Here is a 23,855-nt window from a genome sequence, read left to right as displayed (position 1 = left end):
CTATTTTTAAAGTTTACATTTAGGTTGATAGTTTAAGTGACACTCATTGACATTCAGCGCATTTGACAGAAGAAACTGTGTTTATTTTAGCAGCCTCAAGGTCCAAACATAACATACACACAAAGAAAACATATTGTTGATGGTTGTGTTACGTGCCATCCTATACATGCTCATGTCTGGTGGATCCTGGATGCCCTGCAGATGCCGCTGCTGCTCTGGCCAGATCTCATCAGTGGCCACTGTAAATGTATATAGATGCATCCTGGGTTTTTACTTTTTACGCTACAGGTATTTGTGTCCAGTCCTTTTATACCTGGTGTTTTGAAGAGGCTCAGTCCATTCTTGTCCAGACTGGCAGGACCTTTAAGCTCCTCGATGGCCAGGTGGATGAGCCGGAATGTTTCCTGAGCCCCAAGTGTGACCCTCCGCACATGTTTATGCTGCTCCCTGGATATGTACAGCCACACTACATCTGATATGGACTTTAGCGCTGTCGGGACCTTGGCTCTGACAGCCTTGAGCAGCTCTAAGTCCGTGCGGTTGTATGCCAGCACTGCACAGGCTTCCGCAGACTTGAACGTGGCGTACTTGAAGTGAGACTCTGTTCGGATGGCTGCGTCAAACCGGTAGATCCAGTGAAAGATGTCCAGACGCACAACCATCCCACTGTCCACCCAAGGCTGGAACAAGGTCTCCCCCACTGTTGGGCCCTTTGCATGGCAACACCCACTGTCCACATACAGAATTTTGTATGCACATTGGCTGCAGCTCCTTAGTCGACTCCTCACAGGTGAGCACAAAGGAACTTAAAATAATCACCTATCATTAAAATCTATCTAAAAATTATTGAATAAGAATTAGAAAGCTTTTTTAATATCATAGTATAGTTTCTTGGTGGAATCCATTTTCAGCATTGTCAGCCTCTGCCAGCAGGAAGGCGTGCCGCAAGAGACGTGCAGAGGGAATCTCTCTGAGGAGGTGGTACCTTGAATGTCTGCTTCAATGCAGAGACAGAGTGTTTCCTTCAGTGCGGTCCCTCAGACGAACAACGTTCCTGTCCACACCAGGCCTGTAAGCAGAGGCACCGTCAATGTTTTTAAAGGCTTTTAAATAAATACACACAATGTGCTGTATACTCCACTTAGTGGTAAGAATGGCAGGAAACTTGGCTTGATGCTAAGTTGTGACAAAATAGCAGGATCCCATGCGAGCCACCGACCGATGGTGCAACCTTCTCCACTACTGGCCGCCTTTGTACACGGTCCACAACACAGGACCTCCGTCAGCATTGTGTACCAGTTAGACATGTCGCAGATGTGACATACCTGATGTGACATCGCCATCGAGCCCCACCCCCAGGCCTGGCTCCAGGGGGGGGCCCTGGTGACCCGTGTCCGGGGAAGGGAAAACGTGATTCCAAAATTTTTCTCATCATAAGGGGTTTTTGAGCCGCACTTCGTCTGGTTCCTCACCCAGGACCTGTTTGCCTTGGGTGACCCTACCAGGGGCATAAAGCCCCAGACAACATAGCTCCTGGGATCATTGTAACACGCAAACCCCTCCACCACGATAAGGTGTCGGCTCCAGGAGAGGAACATCAAAAGCCTTTTGGAAATCTAAGTAGATGACATCATAGGCCTTCTTATCGTCAACTTCCTGAGTAGCTTCCTCGAAAAACTCCAACAGATTTGTTAAACAGGATCTACCTCTCCTAAATCCATGCTGGCTATCCCGCAAAATGTTATTGGAGTCCAGGTAATCTACCATTTTCTCCTTGATTATAGCCTCCATAGCTTTACCAGTTATACAAGTTAGACTGATTGGCCTATAGTTAGACAAATTACTTCTATCCCCTTTTTTGAAAATGGGCGTTATGAAGGCGTGCTTCCAATCAGAAGGTACCACACCTTCAGATAAGTATTTTTGAAACAGTAAAGTTAAGGGTCGGCAAATAATATCCCTCATCTCTTTTAACACTATAGGTAAGATGCCATCAGGGCCCTGTGATTTATTTATTTTGAGCTTAGCTAGGCTTTGCAAAACATCTGCTTCAGTTATATATATATATATATATATATTAGCTATAGACGATGCTGGATCAGTAATAAGAACTGGTAAGTTACTAATGTCCTCAACAGTGAATACCCGTGCAAAACTATCATTGAACTCATTTACTATATCAATGTCGTTTACTATTACAAGACCCTTACTATCCTGCAGATTGGTAATTTCAGCTTTTAGAGCTCTTTTAGAGTTAAAATACTGGAAGAAACTTTTAACGTCATCCTTAGCTTCCAATGCAATCATCCTTTCGACATTTCTTTTAGCTCGTCTAATATCATTTTTTAACTCAGCCTGTAGACTTAGATATTCCTGCTTAATTCTGTCATCATCAGTTATTTTCCATTGCTGGAACAAAGCCCTTTTCCTCCTTACTTTATACTTTATTTCCCTAGTAAACCACCTAGGTTGCAATTTCCTAGATTTATTCTTGCTGGAAACAGGTATGAAGTCCTCTTGCACTTGCAATAATGTGCTTTTAAAAAATTCCCAGGCCTCTTCAACAGTTTTGTTATTTAACTCCATCCAGTTCAGAGTTTCTAGTTTTAGTCTCATACACTTAGTCAGCCTGCCTAACATTGTATATTTTTGATTTGGACTTAGCTCTTCGAACACTAAACTTAACCTCAAATTTGACCATGTTATGATCGCTACTGTCAAGTGGTTCTAAAACGTCTAATTTACCAATCCTGTCCTGGTTATTAGAGAGAACAAGATCAAGAATGGCATCTCCCCTGGTAGGGGTGTTAAACGGAGTAAAAAAAACATGGGGGAAGCACGACCATTCGGTTGGTTTTCTCGGTTTGGCCATTGGATTGGGGGTGGTAGGCTGAATAAAGACTGCGTGAGATATTCAACAGTGAAAACATAGCCCTGAAAACTTGGGAGGTAAACTGGGATCCTCTGTCCAAGACTATGTCTTCAGGGAGTCCATAGTACCGAAAACCCTGTGTAATAACAGGTCTGTCAATTCCAAGGATGTCGGTAACTTCGGGAGGGGAATCAGCCAGCACATCTTTGAAAAGTGATCGACTAAGGTCAAAATAGTGGTATTCCCTTTAAATGGGGGCAGATCGGTGATGAAATCAAGCACAATATGGGACCACGGGCGGTTGGGTACCAGGAGGGGTTGTAATAGCCCCGCAGGTGGACCAGTGAGGATTTTAAGCTGAGCACATAGAGGACAAGACAGGACATACCTTTCCATCGCCTTTCCCCACCCCAGTCACCAGTAGTGCTTCTCCAAGATGCGTGAAGTAGCTTTTATTCCAGGATGTCCAGGCTATATGGAAGTGTGCACCCATTGCAGTACCTTGTTACGCAGTTGAGAGGGAACGAAGGTCTTCTGTGGTGGACATTCAGGAGGCGGCAGTGTTTTCTGGTTCCAATCCAGTAGACGTTGCTCTAAATCCCAGGTCACGGGGCTCAGAAAGCAAGATGGAGGTAAGATAGGCGAGGCGGATTCAAGGTTCTTGATTGAGGGAAATTTGCGGGAGAGGGAATCCACCTTGATGTTCTTGGACCCTGGGAGGTAGGTGACCTTGAAGTCAAAATGGGTAAAAAAATAAAAAAAATAAATAAAAAAAAAAACAGCACCCAGCGAGCCTGCCGAGCGTCAAGATGTTTGGCTTCCCGAAGATATTGCAAATTGTGATGATCCGTAAGTACCTGGAAGGGACGTAACGCCCCTTCTAACCAGTGTCTCCATTCTTCCAAAGAATTTTTTTATGGATAAAAATTCTCGAATCCCGATGTCGTAATTTTGTTCGGCTGCAGTGAGTTTACGTGACAAGAATGCACATGGATGGGTCTTACCAGTGAGAGGGTCCTTTTGGGCCAGGACTGCCCCCATGCCTGCTTCCAAGGCATTCACTTCTACCAGGAATGGGAGTTGGGAGTCGGCTTGTCACAGGATGGGGGCTGAGCAGAACCGCTGTTTGAGGTTCTTGAAGACGAGATGTGCTCCTGGGGTCCACCTCAGTTTCTTCTCTCCTTGTCTGATCAAGTCTGTTAGGGGAGCTGCCACAACACTAAAATTCTGAATAAACGGTCTATAAAAATTTGCAGAACTTAAGAATCACCCAAGTCCCTTGATAGTCTTGGGTTGGGGCCAGTCTCACATGGCAGTGACCTTGTCTCGGTCCATAGCTACACTCCCAGGAGAGATGACATACCCCAAGAATTCCACTGTGTCACGATGGAACTCACACTTCTCACCTTTCACATAGAGTTGATTCTGTCTCAGGCACTGGAGTACCTTTCGCACATGCTCAATATGCCATACTTCTGTTTCAGAATAAATCAGAATATCCTCAATATATGCAGTCACAAAGATGTTCAACATATCACCCAATATGTCATTGATGAAGGACTGGAAGACCGAAGGGCTATTAGAAAGCCCATAAGGCATCAAGAGATATTCATATTGCCCAGTAGTAGTAATGAATGAGGTCTTCCTCCTTTATACTGGTCAGATTATAGGCACTCCTTAGGTCCAACTTTGACGAGCAGAACGAAATTGCTCCAAGGCTGAAGAGATCAGGGGGAGAGGCTCTCTTCTTTTTTGCATAATCTTATTGAGGGCTCAATAATCTATTCAAGGTCTTAGATTCCCGTCTGTCTTAGCTACAAAAAAGAACCCAGGCGCAAAATTTGATGTGGAGGGACAAATGATCCCTTGTTTCAGGGATTCCTGCACATACAGATGTAGCCGCTTGAATTTTCCCCACTTTCCATGATGGGACCTTGGCTGGTCCTTGGCTGGCCCCTGCTGGGTTCTGGGTGGGACCTTGACTGTAATGAGATCCCCCAATATGATGTAATGAACAAGTGGGCCGGCATGATCCGCCCCTTACCTCGCTGTGTGTAAAGTACTTGCAATGATTTATCCATCCACCAGGGAGAGCAGTGATTATGAAAGCTGAAGTGACTTACCTGAAATCAGGTAGAACACCTGATTTCAGGTATCTTAACTTCATTACAAAAAAATGAAAATCTAAGCAAGTATAATTATCTTAAATTTAGATAAAATTCCAATATCATTAATAAATTGACTACACTGTAATAAATGACCTGTCAAATTTAGGAAATTATTTCTGTTGTGAGGCAAAGATGGCCTAAAACTAGCAAAATGTGTTTTTAGTCAGTTTATTGATGAAATTAGAATTTTGTATTTTACTTCACCTTTTGGAGATGAGGCGGACCCATGATGTGTGCAGTATAATAATTACAGACTGAAACAAAGTAATAAGATTGATATTGTCAAGCAATGAGGGACAGTGTGGTATATGAAAATTAAACAGATTTTAAGCTCGTTTGGCACATGATGAAATACTTCATCTGCAAGGAGGCCAAGCCAGATACAAAGCAGCAGCATGTCCAAGCAAGAGTTATGTTGGGAGAGGAGAGTGACCCAAGATGTGTGTAACAGACTAATTACAGGCCTAAACAAAGTAATACGGTTGATTGTGGAGAATAAAGGTGGACAGAGTGGAAAATGAAAAATAAAAAAACGTATGGTTCTGTACTGTGCTTGAATAAAACAGACACATTCCTTAGTGTGTTCTGTCTGGCTAACAGTCTGAAAGGCTGCTGATGGCTGCATATTCACGGGGTGGGGATGTGGGGCAGTCACAATGACGTGTGAATGTGTCATTAACTTCTCTGCTTGGCCACAATGAAAAGAGATATGTTTGCAGGGGATCAAGGTGAGGTTGCTTTCTTAACCTAAGAACACTGAACCAATGGTCAAGCAGGGTGGTGGTAGTATCATGCTGTTTTGCTGACAGCACTTTACATCACTACATTGCGCAAAGAGGATGGAATGATAAAGTAGCACTGGATAGATAGATTGGGAATTTTTTGTCATAGTACCAGACTCAAAAAGAGGAACATAAAAGAAACATAGCATAATAAGTATTTACTGTAACCCTTTGGAGTCTGAGGCCTCTCACCCACTTTCAAAGTAGTCTGACATTTTACAGTTTTTCTGAATTGCTAAAACATTTCCTAAAATCTCCTCTCCTTTGATCAATCCACTAAGCACAAACCCTAAAATTCTATCTAAACTCAATGAAATGAAAACACTACCACTCTGTTAGGTTGAAGAAACTTATTAATCATTTGTTATCATTTCTGTATAATCAGCAATGAGTGTAAATATGTATATACATTATTTTGTTTTCCTCTAGCCTCATACTTTAGATTATATTAATAATAGCATTCAGCTTGCACATACCCTGAGTATGTGCTCAACAGCTGCCCACCTAAGCAAAACCAGAACTTTCTCTTCTTGCTCACCTCCCTATTTTGCGAGACCCCTGCGCCTCCCACTGACTAAATAAAGGAGCCAAGGAGAACCACCCTTTGTAGCACATTCTGCTGAAAGTGTGGGTACCCTTGCGCAAGTAAAACTTTAAAGCGTGTTGTCTCGTAATTCATAGTGTATGCAGAGTTGGGGTGCAAAGCCTAGCGCTTTCTCCAACATATATGATTTGGAGTGTAAAGCTTTGCCGCTTTCTCCAACACACTCAAAATAGTTGTTGGCATGCAAAGTAGAAACTGTAAGACTATAATAAAAAAAAAGTATGGTCGTCTACCAAAAATATTTGTATACTGTGCAGTTGTTACATATTAGTTATCAGTCATGTTTGCCATATTCAGTACTCCAGAAAAGTTACTGTAAAGAACAAAGCCAAAAAATAAACAAATGAGAGGCATATTACAGTATGAAATCTGTCATGTTCCAGCCTTGGGTGGACAGTGGGATGGTTGTGCGTCTGGACATTTTCCATTGGATCCACCGGTTTGACGCAGCCATCCGAACAGTCTCACTGCTAGTACGCCATTTTCAAGTCTGCTGTAGCTGGGGCAGTGCTGGCGTACAACCGCACGGACTTGGAGCTGCTCATCAAGGCGGTCAGGGCCAAGGACCCGGCAGCGCTGAAGTCCGTGTCAGACGAGGATGTAGTGCGGCTCTACATATCCAGGGAGCAGCTGAAACATCATGTACGGAGGGTCACACTCGGCGCTCAGGAAACATTCCAGCTCATCCACCTGGCCATCGAGGAGCTTAAAGGTCCCGCCGGTCTGGATGAGAATGGAGTGAGGCTCTTCAAAACACCAGGTATGGAAAAAAAAGCTATTACAACACAAATGCCAGTAGTGTGAGAAGTGAAGCATAAAACACGGGATGTATCTATTTTACACATTTACATTGTATGCATTTGTATACATTTACAGTGGCCATTGATGAGATCTGGGCGGAGCAGCAGCGGCATCTGGAGGGCATCCAGGATCCACCAGACATGAGCATGTATAGGGTTGCACGTAACAACCATCAGCAATGTGGATGTGCCCTATTACAAATGTCTGCGTGGAAGCAACAGCCTGGAAGGATTCCACAAAGCTCTGCCGCACATGATTCCAGGTATGAGCGTGTAGTCTGATCACTTCTAACAAATGAAACATGGGCCTGTTATTATTCCAACACCGTTATACATTTTATTGTCATGTCCAGGTCCTCACTGCGCAGCGCAGCCCTATCAGGTTTACCTGCTAAGCGGCATTGTGCGGTGGAACTCGGACAGGAGCTCGGATGCCGTGTTTGGTGGCAGAGGACGGCACCACAGGACCTACTCTGCACCGCTGATCGACCGCCTCAACACCCGCTGTCAGCAGCTGTTTGGTGAGACTGTGGAAGAGAATTTCCGGACCCCTGCTGATGTCCCTTCCGACGAGCTGCTTGGGTTAGAGTACCTGTTCAGCCAGAGCACAGGTGAATCTGGGACATTTTCCCTTAGCTGTCCTCTCCCACATCACACTCACCAGCGATGAAACTTCCACTGTCTATCCATCCGGCGGGACCCACTTATCGGGTGGGTCAGTTGGTGTGGCTGTCGACACGGAATCTACGTCTCCCAGAGTGTAAGAAGTTGACCGCGCGGTTCCTCGGACCCTTCCGTATCCTGAGGCGAGTGGGACCCATGGCTTATCGTTTACAACTCCCTAAAGTCGATCGCATCTGCCCTACCTTTCATGCCTCACTGCTGAAAGCGGTGAAGTTCAGTTCCCTACGGCCCGATGTCCCTCCGCTGGACGACTCCCCAGAGGATGTGCCTGAGGTGGACCCGGCCCCACGAGCCCGCTCCATCCTGGATTCTCGCCACCAGAAGGGTCAACTCCAGTATCTGGTCCACTGGGAGGGGGAATCCCGGGAGGACAGTAGCTGGTTGCCGGCCAGCGCGATTGACGACCCAGACCTCAAGACCAGTCACACCCCTTCACCAGTCTCACCCCTCCCGCCCTGCTCCGCGCCCTCGGGGTCGGCCCCGCAAGCGTCTTCGGCCTCCGGGAGGCAGCCGTCGGGGGGGGGTACTGTTACACCCCCACAGGCGGACACCACCAGCAGAGGCTCATTAAGTGTACTGACCCTAGGTATAAAGCCAGCCAGAAGTCACCAGCCCAGTGCGAAGTATTGCGCTGATGATTAGAAGCCTTGCTAAGCACTTTCTTGTCGATTGTCTCTCCCTGCTACCAGACCCTGCCTGTTTGCCTCGTGTCCTCTCCTTACCCCTCTCTCTATCCCGTTCCAGACCCGTTCCCGCACCTGACCCCTCTACCCTGCCTGCTCCGGCTCGTCTCGTTCCCGTGCCTGTGCCCTTGTGTATTCCTGTCCCGCGCCTCCTTGTAGGACTGACCCCCCGGCTTACGACTTCCCTGCCTGTTTTTCAACCTTGTCTCTCGCCTATTCCTTCTGGTGCCTCAGCTCGGTTTTCATTGATAGAGCGCCTCTCGGCTTGCATCCCTGGATCCGGCTTTCTCTGTTCTGGTTATCCTGACAATATATCAATATATATATATATTTTGTTTCATTTATGTCTCAAGAATAATGTCTTACTTTGTGGTGACATATTTATGCAATTTCCAGCCAGAGGAAATCTAAAAAGTCAGTATAAATAGAAATCCGGTATGGGTATGAAAAGTTTTGGGGTTGACGGTACCACATGTATTTACCACATTCGTATGTCTTTTGTTTTTTTAAAGGAGGACGCCTGCAGCCAAAATCCTCTTCCTGGCTTTCAAAAGCTGGAAAGGTTCTGCTCTGTGCTGGTGGAGATTGGCTTGGTAGACGACAAGCTGTCACTTAGCACAGAGCAGCGGAACAGGGTGCTTGAAGCCTGGAATGCCATGGAAGAGCATGACAAACATCCACAGCAGTTCAACCAGCTGTACAAATCACATTGGGGCAACACCCTTTACTGCCGCACTAAAAGAGATGACCCCTTCGAGGCTACTGTAGTACAGCGGGTGAAGATGGCCAAGCGGTACGCTCCAGCACAACAGAATGATGTACACACTGGTGAAACTGTTGTGGCTGCACTCACCTCAAGGGTCTCGCACCAGCCCTGAGAAGACCTTTATCTTAAAGGTGTACCAGCGAATCCAGCACCGGATTTTGGTGGAGGATCCAGTTCTGTGCAAAGCTGGCATTCCTCTGCCAAAGATCAACACAAAGACCGTGCGGGACTTCATTCGTCGCCAAGAGAGGCTTCTCAACATGCGCGCAACAAAACAGCCTTTAACCATCACAAAGACCACCTCCATCTCACCCGTTGACCTACCTCCGGCACCACACCAGCCAGCGGTCCTCCCTGCACCAGACTACCCCCTGATGGAATATGTGCCCACACCCAGCACAGCAGGCACAAAGGTGTTAAAGGAAAGGACAGATGTGGTGATTCCACTCTCCCGGCCTCAACCACTACTGTCGGCACCACTGAGGAAAACCCCCCCCCGACTTCTACCATCACCAGACCTGTGACCTCCCTCTCTGCATCTGCAGCAGCCCCTGTGATTGCTGGTCCCTTCATACAGCCCATGATGCTCGCCAGTGCGTCAGCTCCTCTGATTGCTGGCCCCTCCACACAGCCCACAATGCTTGCCAGTCAGTCAGCTCCTGCGATTGTTGGTCTGCCCACCTCATCCTGTGCATCTTTGCCCATGATGCCCGCTTCCAAGACTGAAAGCACATTCCACAGCACTGACAGTCCTTCAGCGTGGGCGAGAGCTACGCAGTATAAGCGTAAACTGAAGGAAGCCCTCTCAGGTGTTGGAGAGAAACTATCACGGATACAAAATCTCCCTGTTTGTACACTCTGTGGCCAACCGACCCAGGGACACAAGAGAAAAAAAAAAAAAAAAAAAAAAAAAAAAGTTTCTGCCCAGTAAAAATGTCGTCCCCGTCTAAAGGTCTGAGCAATAGAGTGTATGATAGCTACGAACACTTTACCTCTGTTGTAGATGACTTGCAGGAATGAGGTGTAGCTCCTCTTCTCCCCTTGGGGATCGGCAAATGTAAATAGTTGAATGTAAAATAGTTGTTTAAATCCATGCTCCGTGTTTTTTATTAATTCCCTTAACTGTAGTGTTGTGGTGTTATTACTTGGTACAATGCTGCTATAAATCATCAGTGTAACATGTAAGAGCATTGCTCCAATTATTAATCTCTGCACTTTGTGAATTCTCATCCATGGTACAATGCTCTATCATCAATGTGTTGGTCAATAAAGGGCAATTTTTTTTTGCTTCAGTGCTGAACTTTATTACTCCCTACCAATCATATCGCTTATGAATTGCACTACCCATTTGTAGGACTCGATTCTACGGTAGCGCAAGATCTAAAGTCACTGTAGATGGACTATAGACAGTTCGGCCATCTGATTGGCCGTCTACAGTCGGCTAAGTCAATAGTCCGGCAAAATTTGCCCGTAGACTAAGCATGCGGCATTCTCCAACTCCCGCCCACTAATCCGATTGGACGTGACATTCCCCTCGGAATTTGACTGCCGCAAATAAATCACTGAGATATCGTAGAATAATTTCATTTACTGAGCAACTTTTCTGCATGAGTGGCGGCGTTTTCAGCTGACTGAAGAAAGCAAAGAGTTTCAGCACAGCAATCTTCTTCCTGTGGATTTCGAGATTTACCTACGGTAAGTGTAAACTGATTAGTTTCCTGTTAATAATTATGATAGTGTATGGTCAGTAACTCAAATGCCATGTAAATGCAAGAATCCGACAGATTGGCGTATGAATAAACCGATTTAGGTCATGCAGTAATATCTGGATTACATTTAAAATACCAGTAAGGCAGAGAATAATAGTTGTTATAACACCACTACCCGTTTAGCGCTGGATTGAATAGCATAAACGGGATGCACAGAATAAACTGTATACACAGCACTGCATATGACTGAATAAGCATCAGAGCAGCGTCGGTTTTACGTTTGATAATAAACGCAATAAGCAGATTATTAAATGTCATGTAAATGCCCTTTCCATGCCGAAAAAAAAATCAGAACGGCTTCGACAATACATTTGTAGGAGAAGCGCTTGTAATATACAGTAACTCCTTGGTTATTTGCTAGATGATGGCAAAGTATTAAGTGGGAATATTTCTGGAGCTAGTGTAAGTGGATAATATATCCTTGATATTAAAGGCTTCAGTCACATATTCGTTTCTGATGGAATTTCACACTTTTAAACGGCCGTTAATTTATCATTTTTGCAGTTGATGAGGGTATTCATGGTTGATCGTGATGTAAATGATCGCTATGATTGGAATACTCGCTGCATTGTTCCCGGATCTGGCGGATCTGAACACCACAAATGTTATTTCCATGTTATATATGCAAAATGCAGAGCACAGTACCGTTTCGAAATTGGTGATACTTCTATAAAATATAAACTATTTTCAGGCAAAGTGTCTGATGTGTGTGGTGGGATTTGGGTTTCTGGTTGAACGTGCACGCTCAGGGAGATTGAAATGTAGGAATGACGTTACAAACTACATTTCCACTACATTCCAGGTAAACTAAAAATGGCAGCACCAGCAATCCAGGTTGTGAACCCCAGTGCTGTAGCAAGTCGCCAACAGGCAGTGCTTGTAGCGACTAAAGAAGCACGCATGTACGAAGAAAAGATGACCATCCCCAAACCCCAAAGTGAGCTGCTGCACCAGTCCACTGCTCTCGCCTATACCGAAAAACTCCTCTGTGCTGAAGGGATTTCAGCACCATCCGGCCAGCAGTGCCTGGGGAAGTTGGTCATACCATTTGACCAGCATGAACATGCACCGTTCTGCTTGCTTGTGGCAAATGATGTGGGCTACATGAAGTAGTAAGTATATTTTATGAAACTGCATTCATCTTTATTTTCATTTACGCTTAAGTGTCATTTTATTTAGCTGCTGAAAGCAGTTTTCCTCTAAAAATATTTATACTAAAGGTTAAGGATCTATACTTGTATTTCATGCTGCTTTTTTGCTGAGGATTTTTGCCAATAATTATAACATGTTGCTTGTAATTGCAGTGTCAATGACAAGCAGAGAGAGGCGGCGGCAAACCCTCGTAGGACAGCCACAATCCAGAACCACTGGACCGACAGCACTCAAGGCAGCAGGACAGGCCAGAGTTTTTCAGCGGTGACAAGGGGGAGCTTATCCGGAAGGCCAACAGTTCAGTGAGCAGATGGCTACATACACCTGTCACACAACAAGTGTGACAATAAAGAGATTTAGGAAATACATAAACGACAGGAAGAACCAAGTAAGTTGCAGCACATGCCCAGTAAATGTAAATTGTTGCAATTACTGCTCTTTTGCATTGTTGATTACATGGGGAAAAAAAATCTATTTTTTTTTTCTTGCCAGAAACTGAGCTCCACTAGTCAAGACTCCACATGGCTGGATGACTTTGACAATGAGGAATTTGGAAGGAGGTAATTGTTGGCGGACATGGTTAATGTCTACCTCAGACATTTTTCAAAATGTGAAATTATTCAGCTAGGTACACTGAAAATCTTTCCTTGTGATTTTAAGAACTGGGCAGGTCCAAGACGCCGAAGCCTGAGGCATCCTCGACCACCAAGGCATCCTCCTGCCAGGCGTCTTCCACTGTCCAGGCACTCTCCACGCCACAGGCATCCTCCTTCACCAAGATGCCCTTCTCCATCCAGGCCTCTTCATTTACTCTTGTGCCATTTGATTTAGCTGCTGAAAGCAGTTCTCCTCTATTTCATGTTGCTTTTTTGCAGAGTTTTTTTGCCAGTAATTATAACGCCATGTTGCTTGTGATTGCAGTGTCATTGACAAGCACAGAGAGGAGGCGGCAAACCCTCGCAGGACAGCCGCAATCCAGAACCACTGGATTAAAGACCGCGGAGTACGCAGAGAGCTTCCCGCAAGTCTCAATTCTCTTGGAGGCAAACATCGACCAGTGTATATATGGTCCGAAAGGCTTTGAAGACCATAGCTTTCAGGAGATGTGGGAGCTCTACCGACAGCACTCCAGGCAGAAGGACAGGCCAGAGAGTTTCAGCAGTGAGCAGAGTGAGCTCATCTGGAAGGCCTACAGTTCGGTGAGCAGGTGGCTACATACACCTGTCAAACATATAACGAGTGTGACAATGAAGAGATTTAGAAAATACATCAATGACAGGAAGGACCAAGTAAGTTGCAGCACATGCTTGTAAATGTAAATTGTTGCAATTACTGCTCATTTGCATTGTTGATTACTTGAAACTCACAGTCAACAACAGTTTATTGATTTGTTTAATTTTTTTATCAGGAATTGAGCTCCACTAGCCAAGACCACACGTGGCTGGATGACTCTGCTTTTTCAGGGGTGATGGATTTGGAAGGAGGTAATTGTTGGCGGACATGGTTAATGTCTACCTCAGACATCTTTCAAAATGTGAAATTATTCAGCTAGGTACACTGAAAATCTTTCCTTGTGATTTTAAGAACTGGGCAGGTCCAAGACGCCGAAGCCCGAGGCATCCTCGACCACCAAGGCATCCTCCTGCCAGGCGTCTTCCACTGTCCAGGCGCTCTCCACGCCACAGGCATCCTCCCCTGCCAAGATGCCCTCCTCCATCCAGGCCTCTTCCAGTGTCCAGTCTTCATCCACCTCACGCTCTTCCACCAAAGCGTCCAAGGCAACCTGCTCCACCCAGACATTGTCCTCCGCCAAGTCCTCTTCCTCTACCCAGCAGTCTTGCGTCTCTCGGGCACCCACCTACAGATCTTCACCCATCAAGGAGCCTCTGCCCAGCACCTCTTCTGTGGAGCCAATTCAAAGCGAATCCCCTGTAAGCGATATTCATATACATGCAAACAGATGGTAAAGAGAATGTGCATCACTCTGCAGTGATATGCTGTGTGGGCATGTATAACTATACAAGTACAACTCTTTGCATAAATGTGTATTTAAGTAATATTCTGTTGCTATGTCCCAGGTTGAGCTGGGGGGTTGGGTGCGTCTGTGGGAAAACCCCAACAGCATCCCATGAGCCGACATTTCCTGCCTCAAAGAGGACACAGAAAGAGGGATGTTCACACCCGTTCAAATCTAGAGAGACCACACTGATCAGACCGCATGTGATTTTACCCATCAGTGTCCTGGCTACATCAGGGGTTCTCTGCCAAACCCGGACCTCTTTTTATGCGGCCGTGTCTTTGTGTGGCGTCCCATTGGAGTGTGGAGATGCTCCCTGAAGTGTCCCTGAGGTGATGCGTGTGTGGGAGCATGACAGAATGTCCACCTCTACAAGTCTGACCAGAAAACTAACCCTTATAGGACTCACAAGTTTGCATCTTTAAATAATTACATTAGACAGACATCAGAAAAGGATCAGCACTTTACAAACGTATATATTACATGCCTTATAAAGCTAAGCAACAGTTTTAAAGAAAGTTTCACACAAATTCAACAAGATGCCTACAAATAAAGATCTAAAAGGTTATACCTCTTAAAACATCATATAAATCACTAACAATAGATACGCAACTCAATGAAAACTCCTAGCCAAGTTAAAATAAAATATAAATGTATAAATTCACAATAAACAATTAAAACATCAACAGTATTAAACGATGTTAAAAGATGGGGCGGGGCACTACAGTGGTGTGTGTGTGCGCACGTGTGCACAGGCTCGTGTGTGCGTGCATGCATTTTCTCCCCTTAGCTTGCAGAGGTTCATCTCTCTTTTTTCGTATTAGTCACAAAATTGGGAGTTTGGAATCGTGTCGCCATTTATGCAAATTGAAGAACTTTTGATGAGCAGTTGGAGGCTTGTGTAAATTCTAATTCTAAAGTTGCTGTGAGGAAATTTAGTGAATTACACATTCCTTCCAGAGCTTAGACATGCCATTTTAACCCCTTTGAGAGGATCTTTTCAATAGCTTCTGAGCTGTAACTTTTTCCTGCAACAAGAACTCAAAGAGTACTTTTATGGTATGGGAAAGAGTACTTTCTTTCCAATGAAGTGAGTATATGCCTTTAACGAGGCTCAAAAACAGTGTTTTTATTGTGCTTTTGAGGTGCTAATAAAATGTTAGCTTGTTACTACTTATAAACCCAGTGTGATATCAATTGAAGGAAAAAAAAGTAATAAATGAACAGCATATCTGAGCCATGAAAATTAGGCAATTGACATGCCAAATTAAATGAAAATTTAATTTGGCCTTCCTTTTTCCCCAATCAAAGAACCTTTATGAGGGTGCCATATATGTACCAAGAACCCATAAAAGTACAAAAGGATCCACATTGAAGAGAGAACTGGGTAAAACAGCACCCCCATGTTGTAATACCCTCTTATCTATCTTTCTACCAGTGATCAGGGGAGAGCGCGAACGCAGTCCCCCACTACCAGAAATTATGCAGTCGAGATTCCCACATTTGGGGAATTCGCAGGGGTCAGCACAACCGGAGTGCAATGGCTGAGCCTCGCCCTGGGTGAACCACCTTCTTGATCATGGTATCTCCCCTGCCAGGTAAGTATGAGTTGCTCTCCGAGTCAGACGGCATGTCTCTCCAGAGCAAGTGTGTTCAGTTCACGGTTTTCCATTCATATGGGCAAATCTCAGCCTACAGCGATTCTGAACAAGTACTCCCCAAAGTACTTTTGCTTTGCTGTATGTATCTGCCGTCATGTGAGCTGTACTGTTTTCATTTTGCGTGCCATCGCCCCCTTCAGGATATCCCAGAATGCCTTGCACGTCACCATTTGCAGAACCACCCAACCAGACAGGAAGAGGACTGTACATTACCAGTAACAGAATGCTGAGGGATGTTAGGACACAGAACATGAGAAAAAACACATTCAACTCTGGCTTGAAAATTTGTACGTGAAACAAACCAGTGCATACAACTGGATACCTTTACCATAATATCAAACTGACTATTAAACACTGAGCACAGGGATGCAAGATAGTTTAGAAAATACCTCAGTGGTTAATTGTATACTGCAGCGCAGATACTTAGCAGTCAGGCTGCCACAAGGTAGGATGATCAACGATGAGTTGTATATCGCCACTGGCCTGTTCTTGACCTTTTAACTTGTGGCTGCTGCCCGGCTGTGATCAAACATGGTCTATTGTCTTAGGCCCTGTTCACACCTGGTATTACAGTTTCTCCATTGGTTTGGCTCATTTCTTGAAACAGAAATGACTCAAAACAAGGACAAATCTCCAAAAACACCTTGCAATTGTTCACAACAGAATGGCATTTCTCATTGATTTCATCAAATTGCAAATGTCTTAGTACACGTCACAAGCGTCTCAGTGCATCTTTGCAAATGGTTATATACAAGTAGCCTACAGTTAGCACAATGAGCTCACATTTAGCACATTTCCCAAATAGATCTTGCTGATGTAAACCGATTAGTTGATTCTCAGTCTAATGGTTGTTCTCTCCAAAACATGTCAGCATCATTCCATTGTGTAAGACATCATATGCACAATAGTCTGTTCAATTGTCAAAATTAGTTAACAACATACCATGGGTATTGAAGAAGCATCAGATGACCATGAAGTAGATTTACAGGGTACTATTTAAGAGGAACTCTGACAGAGTGAAAGAGCTGCGGTACCAGTATGTGCATGCAAGTCAGTTATTGGTTGTCTAACATTGTAACATTACAGTAAGCAGTGCTTCCCAGTTTTTTGGGGGGGTTTCAGTATCCTCTTTACCTTCAAAATCCAGCTTTATCTGACTACAGCATTTTGCCTAAAAACTGCAACAGAAAACTGTATTCAGTATTTCTCCAAAAACTGTCAAAAGGCCTGACCTGGGCCTGTACCCCAGGTTTGGAGCCACTGGAGTAGTGGCCAGTAGTAGGCTATATTGAACTTGTGGAGGAGAACATAGAAAATTTAGATATAAACAACAGTAATAGGATTGTTCTAACTGCTCTATATGATTGATTATTTTTTACTCTGTTGTGGAGAATAATGGCATTAGAAGGAAATGAAACACCTCACATCCTCATGTTTGTCGATGAGGCTGGTTTCAACCTGGCCAAGGGCCGAAGACGTGGCCGTAACATTATTGGCCAGCGGGCCACGGTGGATGTCCCAGGCCAGCAAGGGGGCAATTCAACAATGTGTGCTGCCATATCTGAGAATGGTGTGGCCACACACATCCCCAGTTTAGGCCCATACAACACTCAAAAGCTCCTCATTTTCTTGGACCGTCTTTATACTGATCTGGTCCCAGAAAATGAGAGCGGTCTCAAAGGGTCTCACCTACCACATTATGAGATTGTGTGGGACAATGTGAATTTCCACCGTGGCCCACTCACCAGGGCCTGGTTCATTACCCATTCAAGGACGCTCATGGAGCTACTACCACCATACTCTCCTTTCCTCAATCTGGACATCACAGGGGATCAGTGTAAAGGATGTTTGAGACATTCACACCGTTTCTTCCCCCGCTGCATCGCAAGGGAAAATATCCGCTGCGATGTGGACAAATATCTATGGGCAAACAGAGAGCAGCAAGTGGATGGCCAGGAGGATGAGGATGGTGACCAGGAGAGGGAGGGTGACGACAGCGACCAGTGAAAGTCCAACTGTAGTTGTGAAACTTTATTTACAACACTGTATGCTAGATATAATTTCTTGTTTCTGTTTATATTTCATACATGTACAGAACACTGTACACATTTTCTTTTATTTGCTCTAATGTACGGAAGTTACTTTGTGTGTGTGAATAAAAATGGTTAATTTCCTTGGCAGTATGAGCACAGTGCGTGTGATGTCAAACTGGAGGCTGCTCTTACTGTAAAATCCTTTTTTCAGTTTTATACATAATTGTATTCTGTTAGCTAGACCTCTGCCATAGTGACAAAACATCTAGGCATTTTGACTTGCAGTGCTCACACAATGCCATAGGGACGATGCATTTTGGGGCACTGACTATATGAGAAAGGAATTTAGTTTTGACGCAGGGGTAAACTGTTTACCTGAAAACAGTAACTAAACTACCAACCACCTGAAAAGTAGACAAAAATGTGTCTTTTTAAATGTTCCCAGGCCTTAATTGTCATAAAAAGAAATGTTCTGGCGTTAAGTTGCTACATTGACTGCTGGCATTAAAAAACACATGAACACCATGAATCCTGTTGGTGTCCGTCTGCCCCACCCCCCTCCCACCCAAAGCTGTAAACCTAGGGGAAACACCGATAATCATTTTCATTCCTGTTTAAATCACACCTAGATGGGTTTGTGTGAAATTTATGTTAACTCTTTGCTTTAAAAATTAACAACAACATTACAACAAAACTACATTTTCTTCTGAAAATTCAGAAAATTTTTCAATAATATGCAGCCCAGGTGTATGCTTTGTTAGTTTCTTGACAGACCATTCAGATGTTGCATCTCTTCCCAAGACCAAATTGCAATAAAAAGCTCTCCTCCTGTGTCCATGAATCCATTATTATTACTTTAACATGTCTCGCTTAGTTTATCACCGTTTTCCCCCGAGTCAAACTTTTCTTTCAAAATGGCAGTTGTATTGTGTAAAGCATTTCCAAGTTCTGCTCCAAAGGTCCCCAGTGACTTTAGCACTTTAGGCACAGGTTGATTGACACAAAGTAATTGTAATAGGGAAATTGCCGAAAACATGGTATCTGCTGCAGTGGAAGAGCACCTCAGGTATCTGCAGTCTGTCCAGAACAGCACAGGTCACAACCCCTAGGGTGTAGGATACCAGTCCATCACAAGGCACACAGACAGCAGAGGCAGAAAACAATACCATTCACTGGACATGAGGTTCTCTCCTGTAGCATGGAGACCGCTGCTGAATTAACAGTGCTAACTGGCTCTGATGCTGATTTGACTGTACCAAACTATTTCTGCTGCAGGCCCCTGCACAAGCTTTTCTGACAGCGAGATCATGCTTGCGCATCACACTTTGTTTCCACGAAGATCACTGCAGCCATCTTGTGGCTGAACTGTGGAATTGCATGTAATGTCAGACAAACCACCAAACCCACTTACAGAACATTTAGGAAGCCGTATGGCTTGCCTCTGTACGTAATTACATTGGACATCAGTACAGGAAACAGTGCTTTACAAACCTGAATGTTAAAACTAAGCTACAATTTTAAATTGTAAAATTAAATTAAATTCAGACAAATTCAACAGTAGACACCGACAAAATCAACTCAAGACTAAACAATTTAAAAGGTTATACCCTTTAAAATATAATATAGATCACTAACAATAGATACAAAACTCAATGAAAACTCCCAGCCAAGTTAATAAGTACAACATAAATGTACAAGTTCACAATAAACACTTAATCAAAACATCAACAGGAGTAAACGATGTTCTGCAAAACATCAAGTACACGGTCTCTATTATAAAGTCCGCAGTTAAACGGAACTGTAATCAAACTCCCCATGCCTCCGACCACAATCTACTTTTCAACCACAATTTTCCCCAGTAGGGGGTGCACCGTTCCTGGAGATACTGCAATACCAGGTCGATGCGTGGAGTGGACGGAGCAAGCCCCTATTCCATCTCCCTGTTCCAAAAATCAATTTAATATATGGTCCCCAGATAGGGGACGTATCAGATATTAAACTGATAAGAACAGATACTACACTTGATCTTAGCCAAAAGGCCGAGAAGCGATAAAAAAAACAGCCCATGCCCAGACTCAGATGAACGTCCGACAAAATAAGCCCCTTGACGGGAGTGCTGTGTACCAGCATTACGGAGTGACAGAAACACCAAACCCAGCTTCAAACGCGCTCGTTTACGCACAACTCAAATATTCAAATACATAGGCCGCCCATATCGAAAAGGCACTACGAATCGGAGCTCGCGTACCCCAGAATGCAACGCGGATTCAGAACCTCTCACTCTGGCCACCAAACGTCATCAGTGAGAATACATTTTGGCAGCTAACTCCGAATACTCCGCAACCTTAGACGTTTGCCCTGACTACGACAAAGACTGGCTGAACACAAGCAACCGGGGCTCTTTTAATAAAGCGCTCATGCGGCGATCCTTGTCCGATGACTGCCATTCTACGTATACACAATACGGAAGTATCCCTCGGTGTTCTCGTAATACATAGAGTTAGTACCAAGATACTCGTACAGGTCAATTTTAGTCAGTTCCAGCTGTCCCTCTCTGCTTTCCTATGCCGTTCACTGCAGAGAAAATACACGCGTGTGCACACCTCCTCCCACAGAGTGGGGATTTCTCCACAGTGCCGGAGGTGGCCGACCTCCTCAGCCAAACTCTCACTACATGCACGCGCAGGACCGCCGACTCTCGTGCCTGCGCCGGCACGCTGGCTGCACCTGCGACGCGCGGTGTCACGCTCTCTATGCAGACCCACGTGTTGTAATGCTGATCGATCACGTGAGCCGTCTCACATTCATCATCGCACAGTTCATCTGCGTAGACAAGGGCGAAGATTTGCTGTCAATGTTGGTCGGGACCAAATCAGCCCAGAAACCCCCTGCCTCCCCAAACACACACGACGTTACAACCGTCCATACCTAAATCTACGCACTTCTACTTCACCCGTACAACAGAGTGAAATGTTCGCTGGTACTTCTTGAAAACACCCCTAAAACGTTACACACTTCCACACGTTAACCCACTGACTGCAAACTCACCACAGCCCATTAAGTTACACCCGGGATACCTAACGCGAACCAAGCTTTTGTTTGACCACGCTAAAAGTCGGTAGCTGGTCCGGCATATCACCGTCACCGCCACTATACCAGCCCCTGCAACCAAACACACCTCAAAGACGAAGTAGATTCGGTCAATAAACCGCTGTCTACCCAAATGCATGCGTTTATTTTTTGCTAGATTATTACAAATAAACACGCAGTCAGTTGACAGACATATCGCTCTAACAATATGGCCGAAGGGCGGCACGTTTCACTCTCCCGGGATCTAATCGCCAAGGGCCCAACGGAAAGATGCCTACTTGTTAAAAATAGGAATTTGACATGTTAACATTTAAAATAAAAAACACAACACCAGCCCTACTGCTCATCTAAGATCTTTGTCAGGAATGTGCAGATTTATTGCGAGTCGCACGAGGCCCAGAGGCTGCGCTTCGCCTACTAGGCCGATATTGAATGTCTGCGCGAATTCGGCTACAATTTAACTCCCAAGCTAATAGTAAAAAAAAATGCAAATTTTACTTCTTACAGACAGCTACAATTTCCAGACAACCTTGTCTGGCTACCGAACCATTTCGTTTGAGAAGTTTATCGTTCTGTGGATTTGAAGTTTGTACCGTACCAAGGAGCGCAACAAGAAACACTTCGCAGGACACTTTTATCGCTCCAGAAAAAACCACCAAAAATCCCAAAACAACACCTTAACCAGCAAAAAGACTCCTAAAATCTTACCTCGCTCGAGGTGGCCAGACACCGGTGCTCACTCGACAGCGACCGCGGTCCAGCGTAACCTTCCGGGGCCTGCCGGCATTTCGCATTTCAGCGTGATTGATTGAGGCCGACTCAGACATGGATTCGTCCACCTGCTGTCCACCAAATTATTCGAGCTTACAAAGGACACAAACGAGTTTGATGCAACATAAAATGCTATTATATATATATATATATATATATATATATATATATATATAAACCTTCCGAAATTGGCGACCAAGAGAAAGGTGCGGTCGAGCGCGGGAAGGAGGAAGTACTGTAGGTCTGGTCAATCGATCTTTTTGCAGCTGACGTCACATTCGCTATATCCGCAGTGTATTGTGGGTCGAATCGCCATTTTGGGTGTATACAACTCTTGAGCGAGCATTTGCATGCGGCATTATCTTTGGTAAGGTGTTAGGACCCTCGTAACGTGTGAAAGGCTGTCATACTAAATCACATGATAGAGATGGCAGAAAGGTGGACCACAACATGAGATTTTTTCAGTTTCCCACTTGGAAAAGAGGATACGGACAGCAGGTAGAGCAGGTGTTGTTATATTTGTGCTGTATAAATTACTTTGGGCTGGGCTAAAAGGAAAAGATTCTAGCTGAGGGGGGGGGACATCTTATACAAAGCCACCCTGCCACAGAATGCCCCCCCCTTGTCTAACTCTGGCTGGGAAAATCCTACATGAATCAAACTTGCACCAGATACTGATATTTACTCCTTATTTGTTCTGTATAAATTACTTTGGGCTGGGCTAAAAGGAAAAGATTCTAGCTGGGCGGGCATCTTAGAGCAAGCCACCCTGCCGCAGAATGCCCCCCCTGTCTAACTCTGGCTGGGGAAAACCTACATATGAATGAAAATATGGAAAGGCACGTTAGTCCCTGGACACACACTACAAAAAACCTGTATATCAGAAATAAGAACATAAGAACTATACAAACGAGAGGAGGCCATTCGGCCCATCAAGCTCGCTTGGGGAGAACTAAACTAATAGCTCAGAGTCGTTAAAATCTTATCTAGCTCTGATTTAAAGGAACCCAAGGATTCAGCTTGCACTACATTATCAGGAAGGCTATTCCATACTCTGACTACACGCTGCGTAAAGAAGTGCTTCCTTAAATCCAGCTTGAAATGTTCTCCCGCTAATTTCCACCTATGGCCACGATTTCGTGTATTTAAACTAATGCTGAAGTAACTATTTGGTTGAACAGCATCCAAACCTGTTAGAATCTTATATACCTGGATCATGTCCCCCCTCAATCTCCTTTGCTTGAGACTGAACAGATTTAGCTCAAGTAACCGTTCCTCGTATGACATTCCTCTAAGACCAGGAATCATTTTTGTGGCCCTACGCTGCACCTTTTCTAAGGCCACAATGTCCTTTTTAAGATATGGTGACCAAACCTGCACACAATATTCTAGGTGAGGTCTCACCAAGGAATTGTATAATCTTAGCATTACCTCCCTTGACTTAAACTCCACACACCTGGAGATATACCCCAACATCCTATTGGCCTTTTTTATTGCTTCCCCACACTGGCGAGAATGGGACATGGAAGCATCAACATACACACCAAGGTCTTTCTCATGATCAGCTACCTTTATTTCAGTGACACCCATGAAATACCTGTACTTTATATTTCTGCTCCCTAGATGGAGTACCTTACATTTATCGACGTTAAATTTCATCTGCCAGGTATCAGCCCAGTCACTAATTAAATCAAGATCCCGCTGTAGCTGCTGAGCCACTAATTCAGTATCTGCTACACCACCCACCTTGGTGTCATCTGCAAATTTCACCAGTTTACTGTATATATTGGTATCCATATCATTTATGTAAATTAGGAACAATAGTGGTCCTAAAATCGAACCCTGCGGTACCCCACTATGAACGCAAGCCCACTGTGACATTGTGCCTCTTATAACTACTCGCTGTTTCCTATCTGTTAACCAGTTATCAATCCAGGTCGCTACGGTACCTAAAATACCAGTCGCTTTGAGTTTAAGTAGGAGCCTCTTGTGGGGGACAACAT

General features: G+C 44.6%; 2 long non-coding RNA genes and 2 other non-coding genes across 4 annotated transcripts; all 4 read right to left on the bottom strand.

The window, feature by feature from the left end:
• Positions 1-5,245: 5,245 nt before the first annotated feature.
• On the bottom strand, positions 5,246-9,601 carry LOC125715617 (uncharacterized). The gene is made up of 3 exons (XR_007384129.1): positions 9,076-9,601; positions 7,888-8,896; positions 5,246-7,800 (listed from the first exon to the last, which is right to left on the bottom strand). It is a non-coding gene; the product is annotated as an uncharacterized LOC125715617 (long non-coding RNA).
• A 4,070-nt stretch (positions 9,602-13,671) lies between these two features.
• On the bottom strand, positions 13,672-21,947 carry LOC125715615 (uncharacterized). The gene is made up of 2 exons (XR_007384126.1): positions 21,790-21,947; positions 13,672-14,209 (listed from the first exon to the last, which is right to left on the bottom strand). It is a non-coding gene; the product is annotated as an uncharacterized LOC125715615 (long non-coding RNA).
• On the bottom strand, positions 15,740-15,903 carry LOC125716099 (U1 spliceosomal RNA). The gene has a single exon (XR_007384258.1). It is a non-coding gene; the product is annotated as a U1 spliceosomal RNA (small nuclear RNA).
• LOC125716110 (U2 spliceosomal RNA) lies at positions 19,852-20,042 on the bottom strand. The gene has a single exon (XR_007384268.1). It is a non-coding gene; the product is annotated as a U2 spliceosomal RNA (small nuclear RNA).
• Positions 21,948-23,855: the final 1,908 nt, after the last annotated feature.

This window comes from Brienomyrus brachyistius, chromosome 20 (assembly GCF_023856365.1).
Source record: "Brienomyrus brachyistius isolate T26 chromosome 20, BBRACH_0.4, whole genome shotgun sequence".
In the NCBI taxonomy this organism is placed as follows: Eukaryota; Metazoa; Chordata; class Actinopteri; order Osteoglossiformes; family Mormyridae; genus Brienomyrus; species Brienomyrus brachyistius.
Note: the sequence above shows the minus strand (reverse complement) of the source record. Positions and strands in the feature narration are given on the sequence as shown.